The sequence below is a fragment of the Dermacentor andersoni genome, chromosome 4, assembly GCF_023375885.2.
Source record: "Dermacentor andersoni chromosome 4, qqDerAnde1_hic_scaffold, whole genome shotgun sequence".
Lineage (NCBI taxonomy): Eukaryota > Metazoa > Arthropoda > Arachnida > Ixodida > Ixodidae > Dermacentor > Dermacentor andersoni.
Genome location: NC_092817.1, coordinates 9445878 through 9465998, shown reverse-complemented (window position 1 = coordinate 9465998; position 20121 = coordinate 9445878).

Genomic DNA, 20121 nt, shown 5'->3' with positions numbered 1-20121 from the left:
CCCGCTTGCGGCGATGGCAGTGCGAGAAAAAAAGCTCTCTATTTTTCGATTGGTCGTGGCAGATGCTGCCACTATTGTACAAATTATATTGGAATGAAACGTCTTAAGATTTAATAAAGCGATAGATCACAGATGCGGCTTCTATAAATAGTACCAAACAATACCCAGTGCCGAATAGCGCGTCTAACCAACATTTTATTGCGAGTGACTGTGTTTAGACGTGAATGTCTGGCTGTCCGAGCAACACAGCACGCTGTTTTCAGAGCAAGCGTGAAATTGTCCATTGAGCGAAAAAGCGAAAAAGATCGCGAAAAAAAAAAGCGCGCCTCGCGCCCTTGTGACGCTACCTCGCGCTTGCTGGCTCGCGCTTGCTGGCTCAGGCAGCTCGTACCGCTATGGAGTTGCATCGTAGGCGGCCGCAATCTCCGCAGTAGGGAAACCTGGCCGTCCACGCCAGTACAATGCAGATGAAGTAAGGGAGCGGAACGCAGCAAAACGAGCGAAGAGGCGAAGTGCACCGCCGTCGTCCACTCTCCCAATGCACGGAACCAGAACGAGCATTACCGCGAACATCACTCGCAGCGAAAAACTGGAAAGTCTGCTCAGCGGCGTTCAGTTGGACATTGATGTTTTCGCATTCACAACTCATAAGAAGTACTTAGGTGTCCTCCGATTTTTTCGCTTCAATTTCTTGTTTGATTGTGTGCAGTCGACGACGTAAATTATTCGAAAGCTAATAAAGAAACATACGGATTTTCTAATAGTTCGTATTCGATTCGATGACCGAATCGAACAGCACAATATTCTATTCATCATTTGAAAGTTTCGAATATTCGCACACCTCTATCTCAGCCAAAGCATTGAGGCTTGAAGCCGACCAATCAGCGTCAATGCGTATGATCGGAGCCAACTGAAAGATTAATGAGCTCAAAATGAAAATGAAAATCAGGTCGCATAACCTCTTATTTCTTCTCAATGATGCGTTACTTTAACAAAATGACATTAGAAACATCACTTCGTCTTCCTGGATTAGATATAACTGGAATTAGTTTGCTGCCTTGGGTTGACCGGCTCTTGGGCACAGTGACCGATTTCGCTGCCATGCCGTATTTTCTTATAGGGTGAATGCGACACAGGCTCTCAATTCTGATCATAATATTATTGCGTAGCTTACTTTGGCTACGTTCCCGGGATAATTATCTGCTCCGTTGCGTACGTCCTTTCAGTTTCGTGTTGCAAAAAATTCCTAGCGCGTTCTAGTTTTGAATAGGTGAATACACAAACTTATCTATGCTTACCGCCACCTCTTGGGGGCGCACGAACCTTGTAGGGTCTCCAACGTACACTTGGCACAAAGGAACGACGACACAGTAGTGCAGACAATCAGAAGAGCATTTATTGCGCTTTTTATACACCAGCCTAGCCAGCCGAATCACTGGCGATATCACATGCCGATTGGCGCTGAAGAATCCAGGAAGTTCGACTGAAGGCGACAGGATAGCGAGCGAATAGGTTAGCTGCCATGCTGCACATTCACGTCTAATCCTTCGAGTATATAATCATGCGAATGTTGTCGCGTTCGAACGATCGAATTCGTCCATCCCGGGGCCCTGCTCCGAAGCCTTTCTCGGGGCGGTCCCGCAAAACGTGCAGGCGCCCGCGCCAAACGTCCGTGCTGCTCGGCCAAGCCAAGCCAAGACGCCTACTCCCTTCCGCGCCCTAGTAACCGTTCCGTTAGGTGGCCTAAGCAGTGCAACGCTCTCGCCATCTCTCGCAACATGCTGTAACCAAACTGACCGCCGCCGGCGCTTAGCCACGCGGAGAAGCCGGGTTTGCAGAAGACACGACAGCCACGCGGGGAAAAGCACCAGGGAACGCGTGAGAGTCTAGCGTCCCCACATGTCCCCAACCTTAAATCACTACATACTCCGGCGAAACATGCCACACGGTCTAACATCAACGCGTGCTTCGCGAATAAGAGGTAGTACATGTGGTAGCGGCCGCAGCGAGGACCATGCATTGTCCATGGCATGCGCGCCGACAATCGGGTACACCGCTATAGCGTCCGTTAGTCACAACAGCTCTGCAGACTCGGCAGCACGGCCCCAGGCCAGGACCCCGGAAACGACGACGCACTAGTCGGCACGAGCAAGCGTCGCTCGCGCCGACGCGCCCTGCTGGTGAGAGCTGCAGTAGCCGTTTGTGACTGCCGGTTCTTTTCCAAGGCGCCCAGGACTGCGAGTCGGAGTCAAACGGCCGCTGAAATGGCTACGCCGCACTGGCCACAAGGATCGCCAGTGCCTGGGGTGGTTCAATCGCAATCTGGGGCAGCAGTGCTGACAATGTTCAGGTGACATCAAACCAGGGATGACTCCGTTCACGCTGCGTATACTCAACGCACTCGGCAAACACTGAAGTGGCGCAAGGGAGAGCCATTCTGCATGCGCATCGCCCAATTTGTACGATGTTCAATTCGCATAGCAAAAGATCAGGCGGCTACTCACGTGCTAAGTTCGGGCGAACAAAGCTCGCCTTCTTGAGCCGAACGAGTAAGTTCCACTCGGGCGAGGCTAACTAGAACGAGGGAAGTGAAGTGCGACACCGCAACGCCATGATCCACCAGGTTGTGTTCTTCCACGTGCGACAGGCAGCTTCGTAACCAATTAGGTCTAATGAGCCGGTGCCCTGACAACAACCGGCATCCAAAAACAAAACCCAATATTGGCGCACAACAGGCAGCTTCGCGGTGACAACCACTCTGTGAGGTGGTTCTATCCCGTTCAGTGCACACAGTGTCCGAATTGACAGCACCCACTGTCTCAGACGGTGTCGGAGCACCGGTGCCGGGTCGCAATACCAGACAGCCCGTAGCAGCACCCGTGGCCCGCGGTGACTCGGCTTCCAGAACCGCGATTTCGAGAGTCAGAAAGATAGAAGGTACTATTTAAATAAGAAACTCGGACGACCTACGAGGTTTCCGTACTCACTCTCTTCAGGCTTGCCAATGCTCTGCGGGCGCTAGGCCTCGGTCTCCCAGGATGCAGACCATGTGGCTCTCGTACTGACGAATGTTATTCAAGAACACTTGCGGAAAGGCTTAGCATGTTGAAAAGTTCAAACACGCTACAGCAACCGTCGCCTCGCTCAAGAAAGCACGCCGCGGACGCTAGAAATCAAAATTCACGCTATGCCTAAGCTTCGGCTCGCCTAAGGTTCGCCTAAGGTTGTCTCGAACCTAGTAAAACTGTCACAATTATCGTCCGATGCCCCAAAAGCTCCACTTTGGGCAGCCAAGAGTAGAGTCTCCAACTTGCTCTCGGGACAAAGGAACGACAACACAATAGTGCAGACAATCACAAGAGGATTTATTGCGTCTTTTATACACCACTCTAGCCAGCCGAATCAATACCAATATTCCGTGCTGATGGCCGCTGCTGAATTTTAGAAGTTCGACTTACCGCGACAGGACAGCGCGCGAATGAGTTCACTCCCATGCTGGACGCCTAATCGTCCTAGTTTACGGTCACGCAAATGGTGTCGCGTTCGAATGATCGAGTTTGTCCAACCCAGTGCCCACCCAGCTCCGAAAACCTTCTCGGAACCGTTGCGCGAACGACACCCGCGTAAAGCCGTAAAGTCTGTGCCGCTTGCCGATCCCACGCCAAAGACGAAGAGCGTTAGGTGGCGTTAGCAGCGCAACGCTCGCGCCAGCTCTCATAATATGTTGTAACCACATCGACCGCAGCCGGCGCTAATTTATGCGGAGAAGCCGGATTAAAGGAGACGCAAGAGCAACGCGGGGAAAATATCAGAGGACTCAGCGGACGCATGGGAGTCGAGCGTCCCCACAACCTCCGACAGGATATGCTGTTAGAAAGCCGCTAGGTGCCCATGCACATCCGCCCAGAGCCCTAGCCATAGAGTTTCATACAAAAAGTCAAGCGCATTTAGATATCGCTACATGAATGAACGCGAAAGCATTGCGACGTCTTCTCGATAACGACTCGTTTTCCGAAACGTAATGGTATTGTTTTCACGTTGCCTTGTATCATTTATCGCATCACGTGCCTCAGCCTCCTTCGCGTACTTCGTTCCATAAGCCCCCATAAGCCTCGTTCGCTTATGGGGCTTCAGATCCCCCCCCCCCAAATTTTTTCGTGCTGTCATTCAGCGCCAACCAAAACAACCCCGGGCGCCGGAAATCATTCTGGATTTCGTCTAGAATGACTTTTTTACGTTCGAAATCACATTTCGGCGCGAACATTCAGTTTTCGGACCCGCAACTAACCTGTAGCTATGGGTTCAACCAGTTTTGGTATTTATGTATGTTCTACGTTCGCAAATAAAATAATTGAATTGGAACATTGCGAACGCGGGCTTGATTTCATGGCAACGCCCATACTTCTGGAGTCACATAGCACAAGGAGCCCCATCCGAGCACAAAGTTTCAAAGGCGTTTTGATGGTGAGCGGGCTCGTCATGGCATCTCGCGGAGGCCGCGGAATCTACGGAGCGCATGGATTTCAACTCCGATACTTTATGGGTATAAAGTTCTCATAAACTCTTGATGCGAAAGCTGCATTGACATTTCCAAAGTCGTACTTTAGATATTCAATTCCCGAAGTTTGTGGGTTTAGTGTTCTTATAAACATATGACGCCGAAGGTACATTGATTTTCCTAAAGTCGGACATCGGACCGTATACAAGGAGACAAGCCAAATTAAAGCACTATCAGACATGTTGACAAAGCACGCAGCGAGGCCCGATGAGACAAAGCATCGTGGTGGTTCATTTGTGCCGTCATCTCACAGAAAAGAATATCGTCATTTTTTTCACCTGCAGCAAAGTATTAATGTCAAGACACTAAAGCCAGCGAAGCTAACCACATTCTTATTTATTTTTTTTACTTTGACTTTTATTCGCGAGGACCCATTGAGCCGCTTCAATTTTCTTGTTCTCACGACCCTACCCGCGGGCTGCCAGGCCAGCCAGAGAGCATTCACTTTTCTAGCGTTGACCCGATCACCGCGCGGCGAACTTCGGTGCACGTTATTTTTTCTCTCGTCGAGTGAATTTTGGTCTGGCAGAGTTTTGGGCGCTTTCTGGCTGGCAGACGAGAAAAATAAACAGTGGTCGCTCACCGCCATCACTCTGGGGACTCGACGGATTGCAACGCCTTCGGTTGACGGCATTGCCTTCACTTCGATGTTATCGCAAACTCTCCTGAAATTCTTTTGTCTCGCCGGTGTAGGTCATCAAGCAGTATGCGTATGGTTCTCCGCGGACCAAGCGTCTCAAGTTTTTTTTTATATTCCTTCGGTAGCCACATTAGGTGCCCAAAGTAGGTACTCGATTGTGGCCAACATGCTTTCCTTTGTGTCTTTTTTTTCATCTCGGTGCTCCCGCCTCACAAAAGAAAAAAAGACATTGTTGCGGTGCAGTGAGGAGGAGGAGGAGGAAAAACTTTATTTGCTCTAATTGGTTAGAGATTAGCGGTGCCAGATGTGGTCGGCCGTCTTCACGGTCTTCTTCCCCATATGCGCAGGGTCGACGCCCCTATTCCAGAGCACCACTGAGGGTGGCTACTCGGTGAGCGTGCCTTGTCCGTGCTGGACTTTCGGGTCGCTGCTGGAGAGCACCCTCTCCCACTGCTCCGCACTCGGGTCTTTCATTTGAAGGAATTGTTGACTGTGAACGCATCCCCATGTAATGTGATATAAGGCGGGCTTGGCGCCACAACAGGGACAAATGTCTCTATACTGGGTGGGAAACATCTTGCTTAGTGTGTTTAGATTTGGCTATGTTCCTGTTTGCAGCCTCCTCCAAGAGGTTGCTTCAAGCTGATTTAGGCTGTTGTGCGCTGGAGGGTATTTGATTCGGACCCCCTTATAGTAATTCAGAATGTGAAAGTAGCTTGGGTCGACTGGTATGGTTTCCTCAGGGTCGGTGCTTGTGGCCGCTCGGTTTGTGTGCTCTCGAGCTTCCTTGTCCGCCCTTAGGTTCTCTTCTATTCCAGCGTGTCCCAGTACCCAGAAAATCGTATGCCTGACTTTGTTGTTAGCCCTGCAGGAGCGGAGGATGTGAAGCGCTCTGCGTCCTATTCTGCCGTTCATGTAATTCCGACACGTAGCTTGCAGTCGGTGAGTATTGTTAAGGACCTTTCGGATCGGTAGCTCTCCACTGCCGCTAGAGCTACGGCTATTTCCTCAGCTTCCGTTACCGAGCAGTCCTTCATTGACGCCCTGTGATCTCTTTGTAGTCCGGGCTTATTGCTATCGCAGCTGTCTTTACTATGTTTGTTCCTCTTGGCTTGGCGTATACTGCAGCATCTGTGTATACTGTTGCGTTTTTTGTGGCCAGGTACTTTTCGACGTATTTCGCCCTTGTGTCCCTTCGCGCCGTGTGGAGGTTTGGGTCCATGTTTTTGGGTAGGGGGCTAACAGTATATGTTTCCGATATTCATCAAGAATCCCCTCCGTTCTTTGGGTTTCATTGAATTATTCCGCGAAGCCTAGCCTTATTAGAAGTTCCCTTTCCGTTTTGGTCTGATGAAGTCTCATGAACTGTGCGATACCTTGGGCTTCTTTTAGTTCTTCGAAGGTGTTGCTTAAACCAAATGCCATTAGTTTCTTTGTCGATGTATTGTTCGGCAGGTGAAGTGCTGTTTTGTACGCTTTGCGTAAAATGGTGTCTGCTTCTTGTATTTCCTGTTTGGTGCAGTTGAAGTACGGGAGTGAGTATGCGACCCTGCTGTCCACCAGGTTCCCAACCAGCTTAAGTGTGTCTCCTTCTTTCATCCCATATCTCTTTTGTGACACCCGCGTGATCATGCGTGCTATTTGGGTTGTTGACTGCTTGAGTGTTTTCAGCGCGTGGGTGCAGCGCTGGTTGGATTACACCCACTTTCCAAGGATCCTAATTTGTTGGCTTTCCGGTATCGGCTGCCCCTTTAACCGCATGTTAAGGGTTTCTTTGCTTTTCTTGCCCCGTGTAATTCTCAGGAGCTCGGATTGCTCCGTTGAGCACTCAAGGCCTCTTTCCCCGACGTATTCTTCCATGCAAGTGGTTGCTTCTTGCAGATAGATTTCTTTTTGGCACAGCGAGCCTTTAGTGGCCCAGAGGGTGATGCCATCTGCGTACATGGCGTGTTGTATGCATTCGATTTTGCTTAGTTTATGCCCTAGGCCAATCATTGCGATGTTAAAGAGTATCGGGGAAATTACTGAACCTTGGGGTGTCCCCTTGTTTGGTGTGGGGAATTTTTGCGATCAGATCTCTCCCAAACCTATTGTTGCTGTTCTATTAGAGAGGAAGGCTTTGACGTATCCGTGTACTTTCTTCCCGCAGTCTACGCTGTTAAGGCCTTCCAGGATTGCCGCGTGGCTGGCATTGTCAAAAGCTCCTTTTATGTCTAGTGCCATTAAAACGTGTTCTCCGTTGTATGGGATGTTGCTGAGAACCTCATGTTTAATTTGGAGAAGGACATCCTGTTTCGAAAGCTTGGTTCGGAAACCGAACATACTATGGGGTTATAGCTCGTTTTCCTCCATGTAATATTGTACTATTGTATTGTTACTATCCTCTCATATAGTTTGCCTAAGCACGATGTGAGGGAGATTGGTCTTAAGTTTCTTACCTGCAGTTTTTTGCCTGGTTTGGGGATCATTACAACCTCGGCGTGTTTCCATTCCTCTGGTACCGTTTCTGCAGCCCAGTGTTGGTTGAGGAAGGTGATGAGTTGTTCCACCAGTTCGTCCCCTAGGTTTCGAATAAGTGAATTTATGATTTTGTCCACGCCCGCTGATGTATTCTTTTTTACGCTTCTTATGACCGCGTACACCTCTTCTTTTGTGATTGGCCTGTCCAGCAGCTCGTTTTCTTTCCCTTTGTATTGTTCTGTGCAGGCCGCCGGGTGGTCATGTCTGAAACATTTGACTCTGACCTGCATTGTCGCGTTGTGATTGTTACTTCTTCTTTTGCGGAAAGTTATTGTCCACGGGATTCTTCAATTGCCGGATATTCTTATTATATTATTGCGATAGCAATTATATGTAGACTCCAGTTGCATTCCTACAATGCCGTCATGTTCCTTATAAAGTCCGAGAGAGATAACCGTCACCACGCGTCAGATGCTGCACGTGTGAGTGAAAGCGTAAAGAGTGAGGCGGGGGCATGGGTGAGCCGACGTTAGTGGCTCAGTCTTGTGTGCGCAGATGAGAAAAGCGGGGAGGAAGCGCGCCGCCTTCCGTCGCGCGCGATGCATCGGGGGAACGGAGGTGTGTGACAAGCGTACATGACATGATATGCGTGTCATGTAGGCGATCAAGCAGCTGCCTAGGTCTTGGTGGTCTCGTGGTCGATTCGTTGACTTGGTATTACCAAAACTGGCATAGTATGACAAGAGTGTATAATGAACATAAATGATAGGTCATGACATGACATGCGTGTCATGTAGGTCATGAAACAGCCGCCTACGTATTGGTGCGCTCATTGTCGTTCCGTTAACTTGGTAGGCTCCACGCATACTGCTTCGCATAACATCGATACCCACAGGGCGTGGGATCTGCCGGCTTTTTTCGACCAACATTTGTGAAAATGTGCTAAGTATAAGCTCCATTCTAAAGGAAAAAAAAATATCTTTAGAAACAAATAAACCATGTACTCATACGGCTGCTAACGCGTTTTAGGTTAGTTTGCTTTACGTTTGTTTTTTATTGGCAGCCCGTCGCGCCAGCCTCACCTGCATGCTCACAACGAGCAAGCGCCGCTGGCGTGCAGCGAAGCATTGAGGGAACGCGCGGAGGGATACACTTTGTACTCATTTTGTAGCCTCCCCAGCGTTGTACCTGATGGTGCACCTGACATTGTAACTCTGCACCTTGCGTTGCACCCAAAGCTACGTACGAGCCGACGGCTCGTAGCTTTGCGTGCGTTGTGTTCTCACCGCTCAGTTTACGTTGAAGCGATAGACAGCACAAAGGTCACTTCGCTCGCTACTGCTGCCGCGATTCCTTAGCCCAGCATTTTGACAGCGAGTGTCCGTGGTCATCCAGTGTGGAGTGCTGATGTTTACCTGTGCACGCTGACACAATGCTAGGTAATTTAGATTATAAGCGAATGTTTATAACGGGGCCTTCTACTCCGGCGGCTGCCACGTATGGCGCGGCCGCGCGAGCCCTGTCTTGAATACGGTCTGCGATGCGGACAGTGCAGACGTCTAGGCGCACCGAGAGCCGATAGCGTCGTGTGCGCTATAGCACCCATATGCTTGCACGTCACCGGCGTTCACGAAGTGAAATGTCACTGTAACTTTTTCTTCGCTAAATGCATTGTGGGTCGGCGCAGGCGACGCAACCAACGCGGGCATGGAGCCACAACCATCTCGACGCTGGGTGCGTCGGAACGCGTTGGCCGCGTCCGGTTAGATTGGCTGCACCATTGCGTCTCTGTTGTTCTCGCCAAAGTGACGTAGCGTGTCCGTGTGCTCACGCTTCGTTGGAGTGTATTTGTCCCTTAAAAAATGTATCGCGGGCAAGCGAGTGCGTTCGGACACCTGGCTCGTTTCGATTTGGCCACTTCACAGGATGAACCGTTGCAATTAGTAGCGATTATGCGTGCTCATGGGGTATTCTGCATTTATGCGCGTATAGATCGCTTTGAAATGTAGGGCAATAAAGGCACATAAAGCATAACACACGAAACCGCAAGAATGTCTGAAGCCACAAGCACGAAGATCATGCAAATCGATGTACTAACCATAATTCCCATGGTGGCTGAAAAATCGCAACGCCAGAGGGCCCGCTATTATTTATATTAGGCAACTGAGCCAAACTATTAGAATTTTCTTGACCCTCGACCGGTGCTCTCAAGATCGAAGGACCTGCGTCGCATCATGGGCCAGAAAATAGCAATTTCTCAGCGAGTTTATTGTTTGCTTTACATTGAGTATGAAAATTTCGTCAGGGTGCCATGCCCTAAGAAACTGCTCAGTGACGTAGAGCGGAGAAGTGTCAGATTGCTTCGATGAAACGTGTAAGAAACGAAACTTTTACGGAGGCGCCCTTACAATGCATGCGAGAGCTTGCGCGGGCAAGGCGCGCGTGGAAAACTCGAGGATATCCAGAGAACTGCGTCTGCAACAGAGAGACGCTTCTGAAGAGGTGGGATGCAGGCGAGCATGTCAGCGGGTAAATTATGCGAGAAAAAAAAATCACTACAACAGCATTTCTTTCATTTACCGAAATAAAAATTGGTGGTAAAAACGAGTTTACTGTGGAGATCGTCATAGTGTACGCGGTATTCTTCGGCGTTGCTTCTCTCTTAAAATGCGGCAGTCTTGATAAGTAATAATTCCAAGTAATACTACGCACTATACGACGATTCCCCAGTGGGAAGGTTCCACTCCAATTTTAAATGCGTGGTAGAGGGTGAGATAAACGGGGTGAGACAGGCGGGGAGGTTAGCCGGATAAGATTCTGGTTTGATACCCTGCACAGGGGGAAAGGTAAGAGGAAATGAAAGATGAAAAAAAAACTGCAGACAGAAAAATCAAAGAAGCGAAAATAAATGCGTAAGCATTTCTATGCTTACCCAACGAGAAAACCGTCCCTCTGTCTGTCCCGTAATGAGGCGACCGCTTTCGAGATAGCACCCGAGCAGCGAGCGAATTTCCCTCTGCGCTGCCTCTCGCTTCAGCGCCAACGAAGCTGCGAGAACACAGCGTTGACGGTACTCTTAGCACGTGCCTCGCTACGCCCACTTTCGCAGATCGCTTTCAAGGCGCGGCCCGCGCGGCGGTGCCATACGAGCTCACCGCGCCTTAGTGCATTCACGGTTCATAGTGGCTCGACGTGGATGGATAAGGCGCTAAAAAGCGATAACGGCTTATATTGATCGGAACGCCATCAGCGCACGGGTGCGATCGGAGATGGTTGCTCGGCGCGTTCGTTCGGTTACCGGCGCGCGTGATTGGCCTACTCCGCGCCGACGTCGTCAACCGCGGGGCGCGGCCACGTTTTTGGTGACGTCAAAATGACGACACGCTCCTGTCAATCATCCTCCCACCGAGCATATCGTCTGCTAGGCGCCGAACCCGACGGGAGCTGGGAAGTTTGGAGCGATCATACGGCTTCGCATGGGGCGTCTGGTGGATTGGATTGGATCCAACAGGCGGCCTTTTCGGCTGAGGAATGGCACGTTTGAATCCAATCCATAGTTTAATTCGAGAAAATGGCGCTTCCGTTGGAAACTTAGGTTGTTGCGCTGGCGTTTCTAGAGGAAGGAGGAGAGCGGGTGGCGCTGCGAAACGCGTTTGAAGAAATGGCAGAAAGTGAATTCCGGCGTCGTTGTTTCTCGAAACAAATAATTCGTTGGTTGTGCAGAGAAATCGACAACATCATCGGTGCCAGCGAGCCACTGGAATGTTGTCGCGGCCTCTTGAAAAGTGCGCCACTCTTCCCGTCGTTTTGTTTCTTTCTTTTTTTTCGTTTTTCTTCTCGCTGTGCGCGACACCACCTAGGGACGACGCAAAGAACCTAATAGTTATAAATTGCAGCAGTCACACGTACTACTATTTGAAAACGTGTTTGGGCGTGAGAAGAAAAAATACATTTTTTTAGATAAAGATTTCATTCATTTGGAAGACGAGAAACATTTCGTTTTGTAGTATACTGTTTTCAAGCAGACGACAAACGACGAAGGTAAACTTTCGGGGAAGTCACTGCTTCCTGATTGGCTGCTCTCTTCGCCCCGCTGTCACAAATTTTGCATACTGCAACTTTGTGACGTTGCAGCAACTGAACAGAACGCCTATCGAACAAAATATCTCCGATCGCGCCCCTGGCGCCTCCACTTGCGCCGCCGCCGGCGCCAGTTCGTGGCGCCACCGCGCTGTCGTTGGTACTGACCTGATCAAGTTACATAACATTGGTAATGACACCGGGCTGCGTGGAGATGAGCAAGTGGCACAATGCTTACGCATGCTTAGACAACTCCCAGAGGAGTTTCTGCGTGAATTTTTCGTTCTTTTTCTTTCTACTAAATTGAGCAAAGCTCGTTTAATTTTATGGGGCTTGCCTTTAATTTATTTATTTAGTTAGTTCTTTAAGTACGTGCTCTCTAGCCGTTTCTTCCTAATTTACGTATTCACAACCTTTCTTTCAACTTTACCGAAATTTCTTTCTGTATTTCTTTTCTTTTTTTTTTTTTTGTACTACGGTCATTCTGTCAGGGTGCGCATATGCTACTAACCTGCAAGACTCTATACATCTGCTACAACCCTGCTGTGCCAGCGAAAGTAAGCAAAATTTTGCCAACGTGCAGATCTTTGCTGCTTCTTCCTTTATTCTGAGAAACCCCCTTTGTGGCTTTGTGCCACATACACGGATGGTCATAACTTTTCCCTTTCGTAAACCTTCCTCCGCAGAACTGATCTGCCTTATTCAGTGTCCGTGTGCTTCCAGTTGTCGTTAAATTAGCCCTCACGCTGCAATCTGCTGACCTCCTGGCTAGCTCAGATGGTACAGCCACCGCCCCGGAAAGGCGTTGGTGCCAGGTTCGATCCCCAAACCAGGACGAATTTTTCTTCAAAGGAATCCGTACGAGTTTTCTTTCAAATGTCCTGCTACTTGTGGGTGGACGGTAATTTTCCCTTTCGTGAACTTCCGGCCAAGCTTTCTTTGTGCACGGGAATGGCCACTAGGTGGTGGCGTTCTCCGCCGAAAATGTGGCTCATACCCGCTACACAGGGTGCTTCACGTAGCTTAGCTTGTGCCATGGATTTTAAGTGGTTAGCCGCAGCTGAATGAAACCAACAGTATATGGTTTGCCGTCATGTGGAGCTCCTTAGAGGTTCTTTTTTTTTATATTCCGCGTAATTAGTTAATTAACCAAGCCCGATTACGCAAAATTTTGAATATTCACTTCAGGGCCAAGCGCGTTTCGTTGCGTTGTAAAGGAGCTTCAGAAATGACCTATCCATATTTTTGTGGCAACGTACATGCTGCGTGGTGATATTTTTTGGCGTTTAAAGAAAACCCATGAATTGTGAAATAAAGAAATTCGCAGTTCCGCCCGAAAGGCGAAGCACCTATTGCGATCGCTAATTAGTAGATAGCTGTACGAAGTAAGGATAGTAGTTTCATCGGCCGTATAAACTTGTAAGCATTCGCTTACTAACTAAATTAACAATTATAGAATGTGTAAGCGTGACTCAACGAGAATGTAGAAAGAAACACACACAGAGAGACAGCGCTGTCTTTGTGCGTTTGCTTCTTTCTACGTCTTTCTTCAGTCGCACTTACACATTCTATCATGGATCCAAACCAACTAGCCCGTCAGCGTGTTTTAACTTAGTTAACCAACCCGGTGTCACGCGCGCACAGGTAAACATGAACACACCTCGCTCGATGAGCGCGGAAACTCCTTGTGAAAATTCTGGAGTTAGGAATCACGGCAGCAGCCGCATCAGGCGGCCTTAAAATATAATACACTTGTTAACCGATATTCAGCGCAGGAAAGACCTCCGAAGAAGTGCAACGCATATTTAGAGTGAAGTGAGGGAAGTTTCAGCGTGTGCATGAAAAGTAGAATGCCACGTGGAAGCTGAGAAAGACAGGGCAACGCATTTTGCGTTAGTACGCGTTGTCCTTCATAGTCCCCAGATGTCCGCCAACTAATTTTGTAGCTGTTTTGACTGAGACCCACTCCCTAAGTGAGTGGGGTGAATAAAAAAGCATTCATGAAATTCCGTTCGATCTCTTTCGTCCATTCATGCCAGCTTCTGAGCGAGGCTCCCTCAAGGCACCCGTGCGCAGCGGCATGGCGATCAACGGCAGCCGACGACAAAGTGCAGTGCGCGCCATTGCCGCGTGCCGCCCTGACCCGATCCGCGGCGCAGCGCGTGGTGGTTTGGAAGCTTCGGTGCCAAGATGGCCTGGCTCCAGCCGGACCCAGTCTAGCACCAAAGGTCCTAGACGCCACAAGGTGAGCGACTTCCCGCCGTCATGGCCGCGCTGCACGAGCCACCCTTCGCGAGAGGCGGTTGCGCAGCGTCGCTGTGCTTGTCTCTGTGGCGAAGCATGGCAAGCTTTAATTACAAAGCTGAGCGTGTGAGCGCACGACTTCGCAGTTCCACTAAATCGTGGCGCTTGTCGCTGTTCGGAGCATGTGTTTGCTTTCGGAGCACGTGGGCCTATAGTTAGCCGGGAGATTAGCTATTTTCTCCGACGGATTACAAGTTGTGAAACTTACGCTTGCGCGCAGAAGCCTCTGGAGAAAACAAGCTACGTGCAGAGCGTAACTCCGCGGTTAACTTGCATGTCCCCAGCGGTAACGCCCAGCTTACTAAAGCAACGCCGATACTCCGAGCGTATTCGTTTGTGTTGGCCGAATTCCTATACGGAGCATGGTTATAAAGGTCGCGTGACAGTCGACAGCTTGTGCGAGTACTTTCTCATCTAGCGTATTGCGCAGATGGAAAGCATAGTGCTTGCCCATATGATCAGGTGTATTTATAGCCTTGTCCAGTCGTATACAACGAAACACAGGCCATATAGCCGTTGTGTGGTTGCCCCGTCCCCTCTGGCGTATGAACGCAAGGTTGGTGCAGTTTTCATTAGCCCATTTGCCACCACGCCGCAACCTAACCTAATCTAACTTGGTCTCGTGGAGGAAGGAAAGAAGTTGGTGGATGGTGGTGGTGATAAACTTTAATAAATATTGAGCCGTATCTTAAGCTATTCCTGGTTTGGCACTTGGTCTCGTGAAGTGGCCAGCAGTCGGTGACGTCCGGCGACTTCCGAAGCCCAGCCCACCAGCTGCTTTTGGACAGCTGGGTCGGAGCTGGCGCGTGAAGGCATAAAAGTGATCCGGCTGTAGTGTAGGGACGACGCCGGCGGAGAGGGAGGCCTACGGGGCCTAACAGCTGGGACGCGGAGCGCCGCAGGGAGAACGACGACTTCCTTAGATTTAGGTGCACGTTAAAGAACCTCAGGTGGTCAAAATTTGCGGAGTCCTCCACTACGGCGTGCCTCATAATCAGGAAGTGGTTTTGGCACGTAAAACCCCATAATTCATTTAAAACGACGGCTTTCTTGTTCGACGGCCAAGCTCTTGCAGTATTGCTGCCTTCCAAATGGTCTGGTCATCGTCCTCTAAGGATTCCCCGATGGAATGATCGACTCTTTTACTACACCTTTGACACAGAGTACTGCAGCGGCAACCATAAGGTCATAGTCGATGCGTTGTCGTGCCTTCCTGTTCCTCCTGTCAATGAGCCAAACCGAGATGAAATGCATCTTTTGTCACTGCATGCATCACTAAAGAGGAGTTTCAAACAGCTGCCCTGGCTGATCTAGTTGGTCAGGCCTTAAAAGACAAAATAGTCAATGGGAGGAGAAATGCTGCTGATCTTTCGTCACAATTACAACCATGTACGCCACTGAAGTCGTTGGTTGGTCCCCAAACAAGAAAGTTGTCATTCTTCCTGCGGCGCTCTCTGTCCCCGGCTGTTAGGCCCCCTCCGTTAGCCTCCCCCTCGACCGGCGTCGTCCCGACGCCCTACACTACAGCGGCCCAGTCACGTTATCATGCCACGGTAAGCTTAAACGTCTCCCATCCCCGCACTGGCTGCGCGAGCTGCACGCTCTTCCGAAGAGCGGATTGCTGGTGCGAGACGCAGTACTCGAACGTTGCACCAAATACGATATACGCATAGACTGTTTACAGCTGTTTGTTTGCGGAGGAGAGGATGCTACCGACGCCACACGACGCCTTCTGGGCGTCCCAGTTGCCGCGACAGAGGAATGAGCCTACTCTGTTATCGTCTCCAACGGAAGACGGCACTATGTTACTGAAACCAGGCTTGCTTTCATTGCGATGTGCACGGACGTTCGAGGTGCGTTTGCGTCGTTGGCGCTCTCGCAGTATCGGCGCGCGTGTCCCAGTACGTCTCCAGAGACGCGCAGTGTGCTTGGCTGCAAACGCGGCGAAGCCAACGCGCTGCTCGAAGCCGGAGCGCGCTGGCTGGCATGGGCGCGCACACGTCCCTGCTGACCAGCTGTGCGCAAACCATACCGTGCTGCACGCGCTGGTCTGAGCCAAGTGGACAACGCCGGTGGTTCGGTCGTCGAGGCGCGACGCCTGCAATGCTGCAACATCACGACGTTTCCGAGACGCGCAACGCCTGGCTTGCTTGCTGTCGCTTTCGATGCTTCTGACGAAACTGCCAATTTCTCAATGGGCCTGACAGCCTACCGTTCGTCTCATTCAAGAGCCTGTTTTGTCGATGGCGTACCGTGCGTTCATTTCTTAGCAACGTAATATTTGCGGCAGGCAATAGGTATCTATGCGATAAGCACTTCTTTGGACAGCACTTCTAATGTGACGTATAGGCGAGCTTGCAAATGTATTCGCCGAATATTCGATAAAATAATTCCCTATGACTCGTCGTCTACAATAATGTGAATCCATCAAGAAAGTTGCCAAGATATGCACTGCCGCTACCCTTCTTTCTCACTCATTCTTCAAAGCACAATGCGAAAGAATACGACATGGCACCAATGTACTTCTGACATAAATTTGGCAGCGAGATCTCCAAACTGATGCTAGTCTCGTAATACCAGCTAAGTAGGCATGCCTTGCGCCCTGACCAGTTCCGAAACAACTTGTGCCCTGAGTTAAATAATTTTAAATTTGTTCCGCTTGAATTCTATACTTGCAACGTGCCATCATCGCTATATGTACTGTAAGACGAAGGCGCCTACCTCCAGTTACGCCCTTTTCTGCGTCAGCGGATGCGATAATAGAATATATATACACGTCACGTTACTAAGCCGAATCTTTTACCTTCACCAACTGCATTCCCCTTCCATTCTGTTTCTGTACCATAGACCAACACAACGCAATGCATGACCTTCGCAGTGCCCCTTCTTTTCTCATAATCCTATCTGGAATATCAGGTCCACGCGGTTGCTATCCACTTCGTACCGCTGACTTGGTCTCAGAAAACAAAGCTTGACAATTTGGAAATTATTTATCGTGTATTAGAAGTATTCGGTATTTAGTAATCATTACACATTTCCTTATGTTTTTTATTAATAATGCGTTCGCTAAGGAAGGGTATTAGCTCTACTGAATTTAGTTCAAAAGAATCGAAACGCTTACCTATGTAACTAGTTTTCATATTTTCATAGACCACTAATGAATGTGAGCTCATTTGTGCGGTGCTTTATCTCTTTAGTAATCAAATGCGTTAAGGGAGAACAATAAGTCGAGCCGAGGGCCTTCTTCCGAAGGCCACGTGAGCCGCCCAATCGGCTGCTCGTGGCCAAGGCGGCGGACGTATTGTCCCGTGTATTGTACGCAGGCTTATAAGAGCGCACAACTGGCCAGTAAACCCCCCTATGCAGCCTTGCGGCATCAAGGCTTCGAGGCCCTCGCTATGTAGTGGGGGAGAAGAACAAAGAGACCGGAGGAGCTTGATTTTTTTGTTCGTCACAGGTGACAATGAAGCCACGGGAGAAGATAATTAATTTTAATTAAATCGTAGAAATAACGAGGGAGATGAAAGCACGCGAATAGACAACTTCTCGCAGGTGTGCGATCAACCAATATCGCCTCCGTCACGCGTTATGTCTTGCTGCATAGCGTATCTGTGAGTATACTATTACAGTGATTAAAACATGTTTGACACAAAATATTGCTTGCAATAAGCTTTTCATGTATCCACAAGTTTTCAATTACTTGCTGCTACCGTAAGCCGCAATGAAAGAATATGACCACGGTGGCACGGTTCTCGCGAAAATGTTCGACCGTCGAAGTGCTAATGATTGGATTACCGCAGCCGGTGGCCATGCCATGCTGGTTAGTCAGCATGGCATGTCTAAGCCGGACGGAGACGTTTGATCCCAGGGAAAGTTAAGAAGACACCACTGCGCCATTTCCACACGGGCACATCCTTCACTCGTGTGATACACGGGCGATGCACGGTTACACTGTGGTCATTAGAAGGCCCCGCACTACGGCAGAGCTTGTACGGCACGGTCAGCTGGCTACCAGCACAGAACAGCGTGGCCGAGATCAGTTAAGAGTAAGCTTTAGCTCGGGGGCTCCTATCTAAATACATGGAAAAGGAGAAATCGTTTTTCTTGGTAAATACATCGTAAAATTTGACGAGGTTTGTTACAATTGAAATAAAAGGTTAAAATCCAGAAACCGTTGCTAGCGAATGTTTTATTTAGGCCCTCAGGTTTTTAATAAGAATTGCTCAAAATCGCAAATTTTCTGAAGACGCAGACTATCAAGTTTACAACTCTAACTCAGCAATGAAAAAAAAATCACTGGCAGAAAAAAAAAAAACTTCACTGGCAGTTGTCTAAGTATGCGTAAGCATGGTGCCACTTGCTCATCTCCACGCAGCCTGCTGTCACGATGTCATTATGAATGTTACGGAATATGATCCGGCCAGTATAAACCCTTATCCACCCTCATCGGACGTTCGCTTCATGTTCCGTAGCGAACTTGATAAGTCAGGTTTAATTAGGGTAGAGTTTATTACGGCACTCGAGCCCACGACCATTGGTGTTAAGCTGAAGATAATTACGCATAGTCAATTAAGATAGTGTTAATTAAGGCACTCGAACCCTCGACCATCAGTGGGAGTCAAAACCCACGATTTGGTGTTAACTACGGTGAATTAGGGCTAATTTAGCGAAGCTGTTGCAAAACCACCACTACGTTTGCTGAGTGGGATGTGTAATGTTGTTCTTTGAGGTGTCGGGCGACGGCGTATTGTTCCCGGTGACGCTGGGTATTGGGCGCTCGTATTTCCTGCGTTTGTTTTGCGTTGCGGCCTTCCCTGGAACGTCGTTGCCGGGAGGCAGTGGCACGCCGTCTTTGCTCTTGTTGCTCTGCGCAGAGTTGTCTCTGGCGTTCTCTTTATTGCAGCTGTGCATCTCTGCTGTTTTTCTTCAATAAGTGGCTGCGTTCGTCTTGGCGTCATTACAGTAAATGCGACAGCGCCCCGGCGGTACCGACTGCTGCGGAGCGACACTCAGTCATGTCCAAGCAGCCCAATGTCATTATCAACCTTATGGAGCATGATTCGACCTTTGTATATTATACAACGCTTCAGTGATGGTTCGGAGGCTTGTTTAGAGCTTGTTATTTATTCAAGCGTGTGCTGTTGTGTTTTGTATGGTCGATTTAAATTAATTTGCCTGCTTGCGGGGGTACGAACCACTGCGTTCGTCCTATCGTGACGGACAGGTTTCTCGGTGGGTAGGCATAGAAATGCTTACGCATTTAAAGAGATATCACAATTCTTTCAATTGCATCTAATAGTACATCTAAAACGGACAAAAGTAATGTATTAATACTACTCTGCAATACACTTTTCCTACATGAGTATATATGATTTTTGCAAAACCATTGTAGATATTGTGGCAAATTCACGTGAATTAAATTTGTACATCAAATTTGTCCGCTTTAGATGTTCTAACGGATTCGATTTACAGTATGGTGACTTTCCTTTTTTCTGCAAAGGGCCGAATTTGCAAACTTCTGGCTCCCATTTCTTTAAAACTTGTAACGAGAATCTTTGTAAGAAATCCAGGCCCTAAATGAATATTTCGCTTCGCACACTGCAATTCAACTTTCCGTCTAAAATGCAACGAATGTCATTAAAATTGGCCCCCAGGGTTATTCAAGAAAAGCATTTCCGCGTTTTGCATATATTTCAATAGGCGGCTGGGCCCGAGCTCAAGATTCCTCTCAAGCGCTATTGTTCATTCATCTTTCTAACGTGGCGTCACTCGTTGATTGCTGCATACTGTGGGACAATGGTGGCGTGATGGGACTTTGAGGCTCGCTGTTTAAAGAAACGCGGCAGTTTCGTCCGAAAGCAAATCAATGAAGCGACAACAAGATGGAGCGTTGCGCTCGCAAACTCTTCGGACGGTATTCAAACAAAACGTGGAGGCAGCATGTTGACGCGATGTCGCACGCGAGACAACTTCTGCGCGGCGTCTCGCCAGCGTCTCAAGACGCTGGCGTGATGAGGACGCCGCCAGCGGTGTTCCTGGCACCGCACCTCAATGTCACGAAATGAGGCCGACGCAAAAC